The 13806-nt window shown below is 43.9% G+C and overlaps 1 protein-coding gene across 4 annotated transcripts in view; it reads right to left on the bottom strand.

Moving 5' to 3' along the window:
- Positions 1 to 2440, bottom strand: part of LOC122541434 (butyrophilin subfamily 1 member A1-like) — a 37197-nt gene extending 34757 nt beyond the window's left edge. For 2 of the 4 annotated variants that reach the window (XM_043678203.2, XM_043678205.2), the window contains exon 1: positions 2210 to 2431. The gene's annotated coding sequence lies outside the window, so the exon portion shown is untranslated. Of the gene's footprint in view, positions 1 to 2209 lie in introns of all 4 variants that reach the window. The other 2 variants (XM_043678204.2, XM_043678206.2) reach the window with 2 other exon arrangements.
- Positions 2441 to 13806: the final 11366 nt, after the last annotated feature.

The raw sequence follows: 13806 nt of genomic DNA, 5'->3' as shown, positions 1-13806 counted from the left end.
AGAGGTAACTTAATTGAGACATATAAGATAGTCAGAGGGTTAGATAAGTTGAACAGTGAGAGACTTTTTCCTTGGATCATGATGACTATCATGAGGGGACATAACTTTAAATTGAGGGGTGATATAGGACAGATGTCAGAGGTAGTTTCTTTACTCAAAGAGTAGAAGGGGCATGGAATGCACTGCCTACAACAGTAGTAAACTCACAAACTTTTCAGGGCATTTAAAAGGTCATTGAATAGGCATATGGACGAGAATGGAATAGTGTAGATTAGATGGGCTTCAGATTGGTTCCACAGGTCGGCACAACATTGAGGGCCGAAGGGCCTGTATTGCACCGTAATGTTCTATGTTCTAAGTCATGACTATTTATTTTTCAGAGTTTCCTAGCTTTCCAGTCTTCCTTCGTGGTAAATACTGATGTGAAATATTTGTTTAGGAACTCACCCATCTCTCCACAATAGATGACCTCATTGATCTTTAAGGGCTCCTGCTTACTATTTTGCCCTTAATATACTTGCAGAATCTCTTTGGATTCTCCTTCACCGTATCTGCCAAAGTTACCTTGTGCCCCCTTTTTGTCTTCCTGATTTCCCTCGAAAGTGTGCTATTCCAACATTGCTGAACCATATACTCAATCAGAAACAAAAACAGAAATTGCTGGGTTAGCTTACCAGGTCTTGCAGCGGCTGTGGAATGAAACAGAGTTAATGTTTCGGGTCCAGTGACCCTTCTTCAATATCCCTTCTTCAGTTGTGCAGAAGGGCCAATGCACCTGAAACATGAACTCTGCTTTTTCCCACAAATGCTGCAAGGCCTGCTGAGTTTTCCCAACAATTTCTGTTTTTGTTTCTGATTTCCAGCATCTGCAGTTCTTTCATTGTTTTCATATAGTCAATTGGGCTGTGTCTCAGTCTACATGGGATCTCTCCTCCCCGACTGTACAAAGCTTACTGATCCCTGTACTTTCAACAGGCCCTTTCTTAAATAGAGCTGAGAACATACACACAACAGTGACAAACAAAAACAGAGAAACCCAGCAGAAACTCAGAAACTTTTCTGGAGAAACCTAGAATTCTGAAGAAATCACTGGACTGGAAATACTAACTCCGTTTTCTAGAACAAAGAACATTACAGAACAGGAACAGGCCTTTCAGCCCTCTAAGCCTGCACTACCACAGTTTGTCCTTCAACATTTTGCCTTTCTCTCCACAGATGCTGCCAGATATGCTGAGTTCCTCCAGCAATTTTTTTTTAATGTTCCAGATCTCCAGTATCTGCGGTTTGCTTTTTTTATTATTCTTGACAAGAATAGTACCAGAGATGAGAAACTCCAGTTCCAGAGTTAGATTAGAGATGTTGGGACCATTCTCCATGGAGAGAAGGTAGCTCAGGGGACATCTGATAGAAGGTTTCAAAATCATGTGTGGGAGGACAGAGGGGTTTGGTGGAAACGATTCTCGCTTGTAAAAGGATGGAAAACCATAGAGCAGATTGGAAGTGATTTCAAAATAAACGCACGTGATGTGAGAAAAATATTTTTTACACAGCAAGTGACTTGAGACCAGCATGTAGTGACTGAACAGGTAGCTTACGCAGAGTCAATAGAAGCTTAAATAGATTAGTGAATGATAATCTGAACAAATAATAACGTGCAAAGGAAGGGGAAAGATATTTGTTCATTTGGAGAGTCACTGTGGATACGAAGGGCAAAATTGCCTCCTTCTGTGCCGCAAAACTCCGGCACATGAGATGAGAGAGAAGTGGAGAGATTTTTCAGAACCCTCTGAAAGGGGCAGAGAGCAGTGGAGAGGAATTAATGGATTGAGGAAGGGAAAGAGATGCGGAGTTTAGGACCCAGGAAGCTGGAGTCACTGCTGTCGATGGTGGAGACAGAAAACCCGAGAGGGAAAGAATGGACTCAGCACAAGAGAAACTCTTCAATTAAAGTTTATTTCAGCAAAGGTGGCATCACAACTATCTCCAGGATTGAATTTTTTCTCTCTAAACAGAAACCCCAGTGGGTCATGTTCTGTCTCCTGGCCCTCACTATGTTCCTCCTTTTGACTTCCGTCTCCCTTTCCAGTCTCTGTGTCTGACCCTGAGACTTTAATGTTGCAGATTGCCTCTCCCTCCTGTTCCCTTATACTGACAGGAGCCAGCTCCAGGCTCTGTTCAGCTGATCAGAGACATTGGAGAAAGTTCTCACCTTTTCCCTGGACAATCTCCAGCGGCTCCCCGTTCAACTCCTTGGATTTGATTGGGATCTTTCAGCGGGAATAATATCCACCCGATCCCACTGGGAATGACCCCTTCCTGAAATTAAAGAGGATTTGGGACTCACCTCTTACTTTCCCACAATCTGATCGAACATTTTCCGCCTTTTCCCGACAGATGTGTCAAAAGTAAAGACGTTCACAACAGCAGCCCCTCCCTGAAAAACATTACTTTCGTTTTTGACTGAATTCACTCTTTGGGTTTTGCTCCGTCCTTCGGCCAAATGTGTAACTGCAGGGAAATTGCTTAATAAACTGTATTCCACAGAAAATTAATAATGGTCACCTCAATAAATGTCTTTAGTTGATGAAGTCTGTGTGTATATATTTCACGGCGGGACCAGAATTATTTTCCAGGCTACACTTTGAATTCCAGCCTCTGACTGCTCTGAGTGGTCTGTATTGAGGCAGAGTTTGAGAACCACCTGTCACTCCACAGCATTGAACCTCAGTCACTAAACCTGTAAGAGAAATTCACATCCTCACAATACTCTGTGTGAAGGGGTTTCTCTCACTTGGCTCTAAATCTCTTGTCTTTAATCTTACAGCACTTGATTCCTATTGGAAACACTGTGCTGGCTCTCCATAAACTGCACTGAAAGATGAGTAACATTAGCAAATGGTGCAAAGATAGAATCGGTTTGACACCGAGCTACCATCCATTTTAGTCAGGAAAGGATCTTTGATTTCCAGTCCTCCTGACCTGTCATACAATGGCTTTCCACTTTATCCTTGGGTATGGATTTCCTGATGAAACGTCGATTCTTCTGTTCCTCGGATGCTGCCTGACCTGCTGTGCTTTTCCAGTGCCACATTCTCGATGCTGATCTCCAGCATCTGCAGTCCTCACTTTCTCCCATGGATATTGCTGGCGAGTGATTAAAGGTCAGCCTGACTTGTCTCTTCTTTGAAATGTTGGTGAAGGTTTGACAGAACTGAGCGGCTGGTTAGATAAGCAGTTCTCAAACCTTTTAGGATGAAAGCCCTGTTTTCAAATGAATCAGTAATCACTGACTGTCACATTCAATGAGGAAATTGGTGAAGTCCACATTGATGCCCTGGGGTTGAAGTGTTCCAAGGCGGAAGACGAGGCGTTCTTCCTCCAGGCGTCAGGTGGTGAGGGAGGGACGGTGGAGGAGGCCCAGGGCCTGCATGTCCTCGGCAGAGTGGGAGGGGGAGCCACCAGTTTCCTCATTTCTCATCCCCCCACCAGTTCCAAACTTCCACCTCAACACCACCCTCATGACCTGTCCGACCTGACAATTTTCCTTCCCACCTATCCGCTCCACTCTCCTCTCTGACCTATCACCTTTACCCCTTCCTCCCTCCACCTATTGCACTCTCAACTTCCTTCTCCCCAGCCCCACCTCCTCCCATTTATCTCTCCATCCCCAAATCTTCCAGCCTCATTCTTGATGAAGGGCTCCTGCCCGTAACGTCAATTTTCCTGCTCCTCAGATGCTGCCTGACCTGCTGTGCTTTTCTAGCACTACTCTAATCTTGACTGCCTGTCTATGCCCACATTAGGTCCTCAATCAGGTTCCCCCCTCAGCTTTTTCTGCTCGAAAGAACACAACCCAAGCTTAATCAGCACACCCCAAAGCTAAAATGCTTCAAACTAGACAACATCCTGGTGAATCCCCTCTGTACCTGCCTCCAGTGAAATCACCTCCTGTAGTGAGGTGAACAAAACTTCACACAGTACTCCAACTGTGGCCTGACCAAAGGATTTACGGCTCCCTGCTCTTTGACATTAACTGATGAACTACCCTGTTAACCTGTCCTGCCACCTTTAAGGATCTGTGGACAGGCATCCAAAGATCCCTCGGTTTCTCTGAGCTTCCTAGTCTCCTGTCATTCATTGAGAAATGCCTTATCCTGTTACTTTTTCTAGCACACCACCTCCCACTTTTCTGCCATTCTGACCAACCCACCTTTATCTTCCTCAAAGCTCAAACCTTCTTCCTCACTATTCACCACCCAGCCAATCCCTGTGCCATGTACAAACTTACTGATTACAAACCCTCCCCCACCACATTCTCTTCCAAAACTGATGGATGACAGGAGTCTTGTTCACAAGCCATCTCTGACATCCTGGGTGAGAAAATAGGCAGACAAGTGACAGACTGAGTTGAAGCAGAGGATTATGAGGTGATGTGTCTTAACAGAAGGAGGAAAGAGGTACAATGTTGGCTTAATGTTATAATTCTATCGACAGGAACAGAGGGGTCTGGTGGGAGGGTCATGTGGATGAATCTTTGATGGTGACAGGTCATATTGAGAGAACAGTCAGCAAAGCACAGCGGCTCTTGGGCTTCAGAAATGGAGACATTGAGAGTGAAAGCAGGGAATAGAATGTAAATCATTTCAGTAAAAACCTCGAGAAAGTGCTGTTTTTTTCAGAACTCCCTGAAAGGAGCAGAGACCATTGGAAGGGTTGAGACAGTGAGATCTGGAGTTTTAATATCCACCCGATCCCACTGGAATGACCCCTTCCTGAAATTAAAGAGGATTTGAGACTCATCTCTTCCTTTCCCACAATTTGATCGAATATTTTCCACCTTTTCCCGACAGATGTGTAAAGAGTAAAGTGGAAGGTGACAGCTCCCTCCCACACGGAGAGCTTTCACTTTCAGCTTTCAGAGTTCACTCACTGAGGGCTGCTCCCTCCGATCCAGGGGGTTGGTGCTCGGCTCCTCCCGAGTCTCTGACCTTGAGATAGTAACGATTCTCTAATGATGGTCAGAAAGCCAACCTGGGCAATGGTGCTGGGTCTCCAGAAAGGTCTCAGACTCCCCTGCTCCTCACAATCCAAGTCCCTCATTTTCCTTCTCTCCCATCTCACATCAACCCCATTCCCTCACTTTCCACATCACTCTCTTTCAATACCCTCCCCGCTCCCCACTCCCCTGCCCCACTCCCTTCTCCATGCTCCCTCTCTCAGCATCTTCCCAACTCCTCTCTATCCCCATTCCCACATTCTCTTACTGCCTCCCCAATCCTCTCTCCTTTCTCACGACTCTCCCCACTCCTGACTACATCCCTTTCCATATCCATTGACTTGACACTGGGAGACAGAGCTTGGTGGTGGAGTGTTGTGTTTCAGACTGGAGGCCGAGAATCAGCTGTGTTCCACATTGATTGGTGTTGGTTCAAACTGTTGTTTGTCATTTATACAAATGATTTGGACAAGCATTTAGGAGGCATGGTTAGTATGTGTGTGGGTGACAAACATCGAGTGGTGCAGATGACAGTGTTTGGGATTAGGCCAGACCCCAGCAAAATATATTCAGCAGGTCTCCCAGAGCATAACCTTTTCTTATTTTAAAGGCAGATGTGGGGTGGTTATTCAAGGAGTGATGCAGCTGATCAAACCACTTGGCCTGAAACAAACAGAATTTATTTAAACACTTCAGTTGAAGCACTAGTAAAAGAAAACAGAATTTAGAATAAGCTTACTATTTGAAAACCCAACCAACTCAATACAGCCAGTTAACTGAAGAGCAACATCCCAAAACCACACCCCTTGGCCCTGCCCGAAACGTTGATTCTCCTGCTCCTTGGATGCTGCCTACCTACTGTGCTTTTCCAGCAACACATTTTCAGCAAAAGGTAAAATCAAATCCAGCTTCTTACAGGCAGGAGGGAACAACTCCCATAGAGATTTCTGAGAGGAAGCCAGCCAAGAGCCAACTGTTGAAGCTTGGAACGTTTCTCTGCTGCAATCGGCCTCTCACTGTCAACTCAAAGAAACCAGAGAAATAACCTGAATTGGGAGAACTGACCACTCCCCTGCCATTGTGAAGGCAGACTTCTGGGCACCTCTGCCTTCCAGCTCTCCTGATAGAAACCAAATACAAAACAACCTTTTTAAAGTGACAGCATCGTCACAGCAATGAAGAAGGTTATTTAAGATTACAAGGGAATCTTGATCAGTTGGAACAATGGGCTCAGAAGTGGCGGATGGAGTTTAATTCAAATAAATATAAGGTACTGCATTTTGGTAAAACAAACAAGGGCAGGACTTATTCATTTAATGTGGGGCCCTGGGGAGGGTTGTCAAACGGAGAGACCCAGGGGTTCAGATACATAGTTATTTGTGAGTTGCGTCATAGGTAGATAGGGCAGTTAAAAAGATGTTCAGCGCACGTACTTTCATTGCTCAGGCGACTGAGTATTGGAGTTGGGACATCATGTTGACGTTGTACAGGATGTTGGATGTTGGAATACTGGGGACAGTTCTGATCACCCTGCTATAGGACAGACATGATTTAATTGGAGATGGTTCAGAAAAGATTGACCAGGAAGTTACCGGGATTGGATGGTTTGAGTTATAAGGAGAGGCTGGATAGGCTGGGACTTTTTCACTTCAGCATATGACATTGAGAGATGACTTTATAAAAGTTTATAAAATCATGAGGGACATGGATAAGATGAACAGCAAAGATCTTTTCCCAAGGCTGTGGTAGTTCAATATTGGGGGGCATAGATTTAAGGTGAGAGGAGAAAGATTTAAAAGGGACCTGAGGGGCAACCTTTTCACACAGGGCCTGGTTCACATCTGGAATGTACTTCCAGAGCAAGTGGTAGACTCAGGTACAGTTCTAACATTTAAAAGACATTTGGTAGGTACATGAATAGGAAAGGTTTGGGGGGGTATGGACCAAAACCAGGCAAATGGGAATAGTTTAGTTTTGGAAACTTGGTCGGCACGGACACGTTGCACCAAGGTTGTGTTTCCAGGCTTTATCCTTCTCCCTCCCCCATCACCTTCCCTACTCCTCTCTATATCCCCTCCCTCTCCATGCACCTCTCTTCTATCACAACCTTCCCGAATTCTCTCTATCCACTTCCCATTTCCCTCCCCCTTACATCTCCATGCCCCTTCCCTCTCAACATCCTTCTCTACCCTCCCTCTCCTCTCTTATCAACATCCTCACTCCCTTTTACCACCCTTGCTCCACTGTCCAGCCACCTTCTTCTGTCTGACCCTCTTTGGCCCGATAGCCTCAGCCTCCCTTTCCCCTCTATCTCCTTTTCACTTCCCTCTCCCTGCACTTCCCCTTCTCACCACCCCCCTCAGTTCCCTCTATCCCCCTTCCCTCTCAACCTCCTGTCCCACCCCCTCTCCTCCTGATGGAGAATTGTTGAACTGAGTGTGAAGGCTGAACTGAAATATGAGGTTTGATTTTTTGAGCTTCACCGTGTTCTGTAAGAGTGACTGCTGTGGTTTGGGTCCAGTTATTACATTTACACTGACTGCAAGTACTTGCTGGAAGATTGGCTTTGTGAAGGCTTAATGAGGTCTCATCCTCAAACACATCGGAATTTTATTTAGTCATGTGTGGAATGTGGGGGTGGCTGTCTGGTCAGTATTTATTACCCAGCCCTAGGGACAGGAGCAGCTCATTCTGCCCTCGAACTTTTTCCACCATTCAATGAGATCATGACTGATATGGAGTTTAGGAGACTTATTAAAACCGCCCTCTTTAAAAAAAGCTTTTGGGATTCTGATCCAATATCCTTTGAAGTTTCTAAACAGTATATTTTATCATAATGCTTCGGTGAAAGTCTTGAGATGGTTTATTAAATTAAAGAGTGATGTCCATTGGCATGAGTCAGTCACTAAGTTGACGAAGGCTGTCACTTAGTCAACTTGTCAGGTCACTGGGCCTCTGACGATGAGCCCTCTTGGGATATCTGGTCAGCATAGATGGGTTGGACTGAAGGGTCTGTTTCCGTGCTGTATATCTCTATGTCTATGTCTCTATGTCTCTCTGGTGCACACTGCTGTTTGCACTCTGGTAATGTGTGTACCATTTACTAGATGCACTGCAGGCACTTACTGAGCTTCCTTCTACAGCACCTTATAAAAGTCACAATAGCACTGATGGTGGCCGTTTAGGCAACAAGTTGATGCCAACTCTGTGTAAAGCCATTCAGTCAGTCCTGTTCCCCTACTTTAATCCCCAAACCTTGCAGCTTTACATCCATCATGTGTCCATTCAATTTCCTGCTAAACCCCTGACCTCCACCACCGAGGAAGACATTGGAAGCAGACGCATGGGGTCATCACCACCCATCAGCTACGAGGCCTCTTCAAACTCCCACAACATCCTGAATTGGGACTATACTACTGTTCCTTCACTATTGTTGCCTTAAAATTCTGGAAATCGATCCCAACAGCTTCGTGGGAACACCAACACTACGTGGACTCCACCAATTTTAAAAGTTTGCTCAACACCACCTCCTCAAAGACAATAAAAGAATAGATAACAAATGTACACATTCCAAAAATAAATTATAATACAGCTAAAGATGACTGGACCATGAACAATACCTCAAGGAGCTTCTGCAAGTTCCTCAAACTAAATTAAATCAGCAAGAGACCCGGGGTCATGGAGTGGAAAGGATGAAAGAGACAGAGACTGAATGATATTAATTATACCCATTAAAAATCAGAAATTCTTCGATTTGAAAGCTTGCTTTCTAAGTTCACACTGATGGGCTGTGAGCCACCCAATAGTGATGCAGATTGGAAACTGCATCCATGCTGCTCTTCATCTGCCATTCATTCCCATCGATAGATGGAAAACTGTGGGCAGTGTCCCTGCTATTTCCCAGTAGGTGCTGCTGGTGATTGAGACACTGAAGCAGCAACATGTGCCCAGAAAGTTACCCTGAAGGATCCAGGTTGTTACTGGAGAGTGAGAAGAGAAGGTGATCAAGAGATAAAATCCCTTGTTATCACACGAGGATCTTACCTTTGTGCTTAGAAATGTTCTCCCAATCTGAAATCAGAAATAATAAACCAATAAACAGGAGAAATCAGCATGTACTTAAATCCACACAAGAAAACGGACTGTGGTTTTTATTTAACTGCTGGCTATGAATTGGACATTGTTAGTCTCAAAGTGTTGGTCATGTTAATCCACAGTCTGGGTGGCAGGGAAGCAATTTCCTCATTCCAGTCTTGAGCCTTTTTAAAATCTATTTCAAAGTGTCATGTCAATTACAGCCGTTACATTTTACATCCTCCTCCTGTGTGAGGGCACAGAGTGCAGGGACAGGTCAGTTGGTATCATCAGTAATGGCCACAGCAAACAAGTGCCAGACAATGACCATCTCTGAGAAATGGGTATCGAACCAGCTCTCTGACATACACTATCACCATCACTGATTGCTAACCAGCAACATTCTGGGAGTTGACCATTCACCAGAAACTTAACCAGATTAACTACATAAATACTGTGATGATAAGAACAGGGAAATCTGAGGTCAGTAACTCACTTCCTAACTGCCCAATGTCAGTCTACACGTTAGGAATGTGATGAAATACCTGTCACTTGCCTGGAGAGGTCCTGTTACAACAACACTGCGAAAGCTTGACCCGGTGCAGGACCAATCGGCCTGATGGTTCAGAACTCCACCCACCACCATTGCACTGAGACAGCAGAGTGTCCCACCTATAAACTGCACTGTGGGAACTCACTGCACCATCAGTGTTCTCTGAAAGCTCCCTACAACCTGTACCACATCGATATCCAGGTAAAGCAGAGTCATTGAAACACCATTCCTGACCATGCACCATACTGATTTGGAACTAGGTCACAATTCCTTCACCATCACGGGGTTAAAATCCTGGAACACCTTTCCTTCCAGGCCAGTTTGAGATGGGGCCTGCAGCTTCTTATTCACAATTTATGGTCCACACAATAAAACCCAACGCCATCTGGTGTTTCGGTGACCCCCCCCCCGGGGGGGGGGGGGGGGGGGGGGGGGGGGGGGAGGTTTCCCACACAGTTTGGGAAGTGCTGCTCCAGCCCTGACTATGATAATACTTCAGGCTGCTCTCCCAGATTTTACCTTTTATAAACTGGAGGTCACGGAGAACTCTGCTGCTGTGTCTCTGCTGCAGTTCAGCCTCTGAGTCAGGAGGCTGTCAATTCTCCTCCAAAGACCTCAGCATGTAACCAAGCTGACCATCCCAGTGCAGTCCTGAGGGAGTGCAGCACAGTTGGAGGTGCCATCCAACAGGTGAGATGTTAAACCGAGCTTTGTATGCTCCCTCATGTGGAATTAAATATTCCATAGGACGACTCTGAAGAGCAGTGGGGGTTGTCCCTGGTCAATATTATTCCTCAGTCAACATCACAGTTTAGACATCGCATTACACTGTTTGTGGGACACTGCTGCAGACAAATTCACCACAGAATTTCTCACGTTTCACCATTGAGTGAACCTCCAATACACCTTGTTATAAAGTGCTTTGGAACATCCTAATATTATTATTTTAATGAATGTTATTCATAATGAAATTATTATTTTCATACAGGTGAATATACATCATTGTTACTACATACTTAATAAACAATTGCATTTAATCATGAGACAGTTTCTCTTCCAATAATATCACTGATTAGACTGAGGATGCTACATTTTCCTGGGTACCCCATCATGTTTTCCTCAGATGACCATTTAGGGAGGCTCAATGGCTCAGTGGTTAGCACTGCTGCCTCACAGCACCAGGGAACCAGTTCAATTCCAGCCTCGGGTTACTGTCTGTGTGGAGTTTGCACATTCTCCCCACATCTGTGCAGGTTTCCTCCGGGTGCTCCGGTTTCGTCCCACAGTCACAAAGGTGTGCAGATTAAGTGAGTGGGCCAGGCTAGATTGTCCATAGTGTTCAGGGGTGTGTAGGTTAGGTGTATTAGTCAGGGAAAATGTAAAATGATAGGGTAAGGGAATGGGTTTGGGTGGGTTACTCTTCAGAGGGTCTGCGTGGATTTGTTGGGCCAAATGGCCTGTTTCCACATTGTAGGGATTCTATTCTATGCTGTTGTTCACATCTGGTCTGAGAGAGTAAACTCACAGGTGGTTATCATTCACAGGATATCAGTTCTTACTGGAAACAAATCATATTGCAAACAGAAACAAATAGAAATTCTGCCTCTCTCTCTCTCTCTCTCTGAAGATTTCCATTTTTGACTGAAATATTCAAACCACCATTTCTCAGCTAATTTCACATCTGACAAAGGGTAACTGACTCAAAATACGAACACTGTTTCTCTCTCCACGGCTGCTGCCTGACCTGCTGGGTTTCTCCAGGTTTCCAGTGATCCAGTTCTTCATTTCATTTCAGTCACGCAGGGCCCTCTGGTTTTATAAGTTTGCCTTTGATTGATTCACCACAGATTAAGGAAGGAGGGTCTAAATGAGGTAAATGATGGTGATATAGTATCATCAGTGGATTAGGAATCCATAGAGCCAAATAATATATTTCAAAACTCAAAACACATGGTAGAATTTGATATTTAAATATCTGGAATTAAAAATCTCACAAAGGCATGAAATGATTTTTGTCAAAACCATCCGTTTCACTAACTTCCTTTAAAGAGTAAATTCTGCTGTCCTTATCCGGTCTGACCTACAAGTAGCTCTCGGCCAATAGCAATGTCACTGCCTCTGAATTGCCTCTGAAATGGTGAGCAAGCCTCTCAGTTATAACAATCAGTTGGCAGAGATGCTGCCACAAGTTAAATCTGTGAAACATTTCTGAAGAAGAAGAAAGATATTTAGAGGGGTTAGGAAATAGATTAGCTCAGGTGTCAGGGTTTTCATGTGAAAGGTCCAGACCTGAAGTGTTTGTTTCGAACCAGGAAGACAATATGTGAAGCTGAGAGTGTTCCAGCTCAGTTGTGCTTCAGTCAAGGAAGAGCTACAATAGACCAGGAGTTGAAAGAAACCATTAAGTCAGGCCTATAGATGTGATACAGAGGGGATTCTCTGTGGTGCCTGAGTACAGTAAAATGATGCTGTTGGGATCAATAGGATTATATTTTTAACTGTGCATTTCTAAACCTTTCAAATTGTGTTAAGTATAAAAGTAAATAGCTTGGATGATCATTCGAACCAACCCTTCAGTATTGTATGCGTATGTTTCAGTGTATGACCACATCACTAAATAAAAAGAAGTTAAACAAACGATGATCTATCAAGTTGGATTTTAGTCTGTGATTTCATTTGGTCAGTAATCAGGTCAGCTGGGATCTCAGCAACATTTATCCCAAATGGAGAAAACTTTGCAAAGGCACTACTTCTCTGATAAATTGTGCACAAAGTAATCTTCAAACAGATAGTTTAACAGACTTTATTTTGCAGGATAGATGTGCCATCTGCACAGTGAAATACCTACACCCTTGGCTATATTACAAATATTTCATCATTTCTTCCCATATTGTTCAATCATCTTGACATGCTGCAGTTCTGCAAGAATTCTAATAAATATAAACTGGAATTAAAAGTAAAAATGATTTAATTGGACTGATCTGCTTTCACTGAATACAAATATGAAGAAATAGCATTCACCTCCATTTGAAACAAACCAAACTTGACACTTTCTCCAGTGCAACATACACCAAGCTCTGTTACCTTTAAGTGTTAAAGTGTTGGACTGTGCTGCAGTTCATGTTGTATTATACCATCAAATTAGTTTACTTCTATTGAGGACTAGGGAAAAGGTAGAAAAATAAATTAAGCAAAAAGTTTTTTTCTATTGAAAAAAATTGAAAACAATGATATCTGATGAAAAAAAGTTAAATTGGAGGGCTTTCTTAGACATGCTGGTGGCTTCATTAGAACAGCGATCTCCTCCCCTCCCACTGAGACCAAAACTGTAATGACTGAATTATTACAAATACAATGGAACACAACAACTGAAACAAGTGAGTGGGGAGTTAAGATCACCCATGTCACTCTCTTGTACCTGAGTCACTCGGATATCACTAACTATGGATTTTGCACAGACTGCTCACTGCTAACCCAAAGCTGGCCTCTTTAAATATGTGGATCAAAAATGGACTGTGTTATTGGACCCAGGTGATGATGCAGGGGTAATGTCACTGAGGCCCAGGATAAAGCTCTGGGGATACAGGTTCAAACCCAACACAGCAGTTAATGGAATTTAAATTCAACAAATGAAATCTGAAGCCAGTCCCTGTAATGGTGACTGTGCACCTAACATCGATTATGGATAAAGAGCTGTCAATAACTGTGTACAGGGAGTCCCTGGGTTACGAACGTCCGGACTTATGAACCGACCTCCGTAAAGCCTATTATTTTAAAAGATCCGAGTTACATCCAATGGTTTGTACTAACGAACGGGTTGACTATTTTTTTCCGACTTACATACAAATTCAACTTATGAACAGATTTTAAAATGGAACTTATTCGTAATCCAGGGACTTCCTGTATTGTGGATTTGCACGTCCCAAGCTCCGGGATGAGAGTCTGGTAGTTCAGAACATTGAGTAGGTGGGAATGGAAACCAAACCTTTTAGCACAGAGGCAGGGACGCTACCACTGTGCCACAAGAGGCTGGATCCCACGTCAAATCCTTCAAGTTGTCTGCACCAGAGAATGTCGCACATAAAATATAAATGTATATTGTAAATATAAACTCAAATTGTAAATGTAATGAGGCACCTCAGAGTGTGACACTGCAGCCAAAAGTGCACCAAGTTAAAAAAAC

The sequence above is a fragment of the Chiloscyllium plagiosum genome, unplaced genomic scaffold (genome assembly GCF_037043375.1).
Source record: "Chiloscyllium plagiosum isolate Xiang-an unplaced genomic scaffold, Cpla_swu_hap1 HiC_scaffold_35, whole genome shotgun sequence".
In the NCBI taxonomy this organism is placed as follows: domain Eukaryota; kingdom Metazoa; phylum Chordata; class Chondrichthyes; order Orectolobiformes; family Hemiscylliidae; genus Chiloscyllium; species Chiloscyllium plagiosum.
The sequence above is the reverse complement of the archived record's forward strand: the minus strand, read 5'-3'. Positions and strand labels throughout refer to the sequence as shown.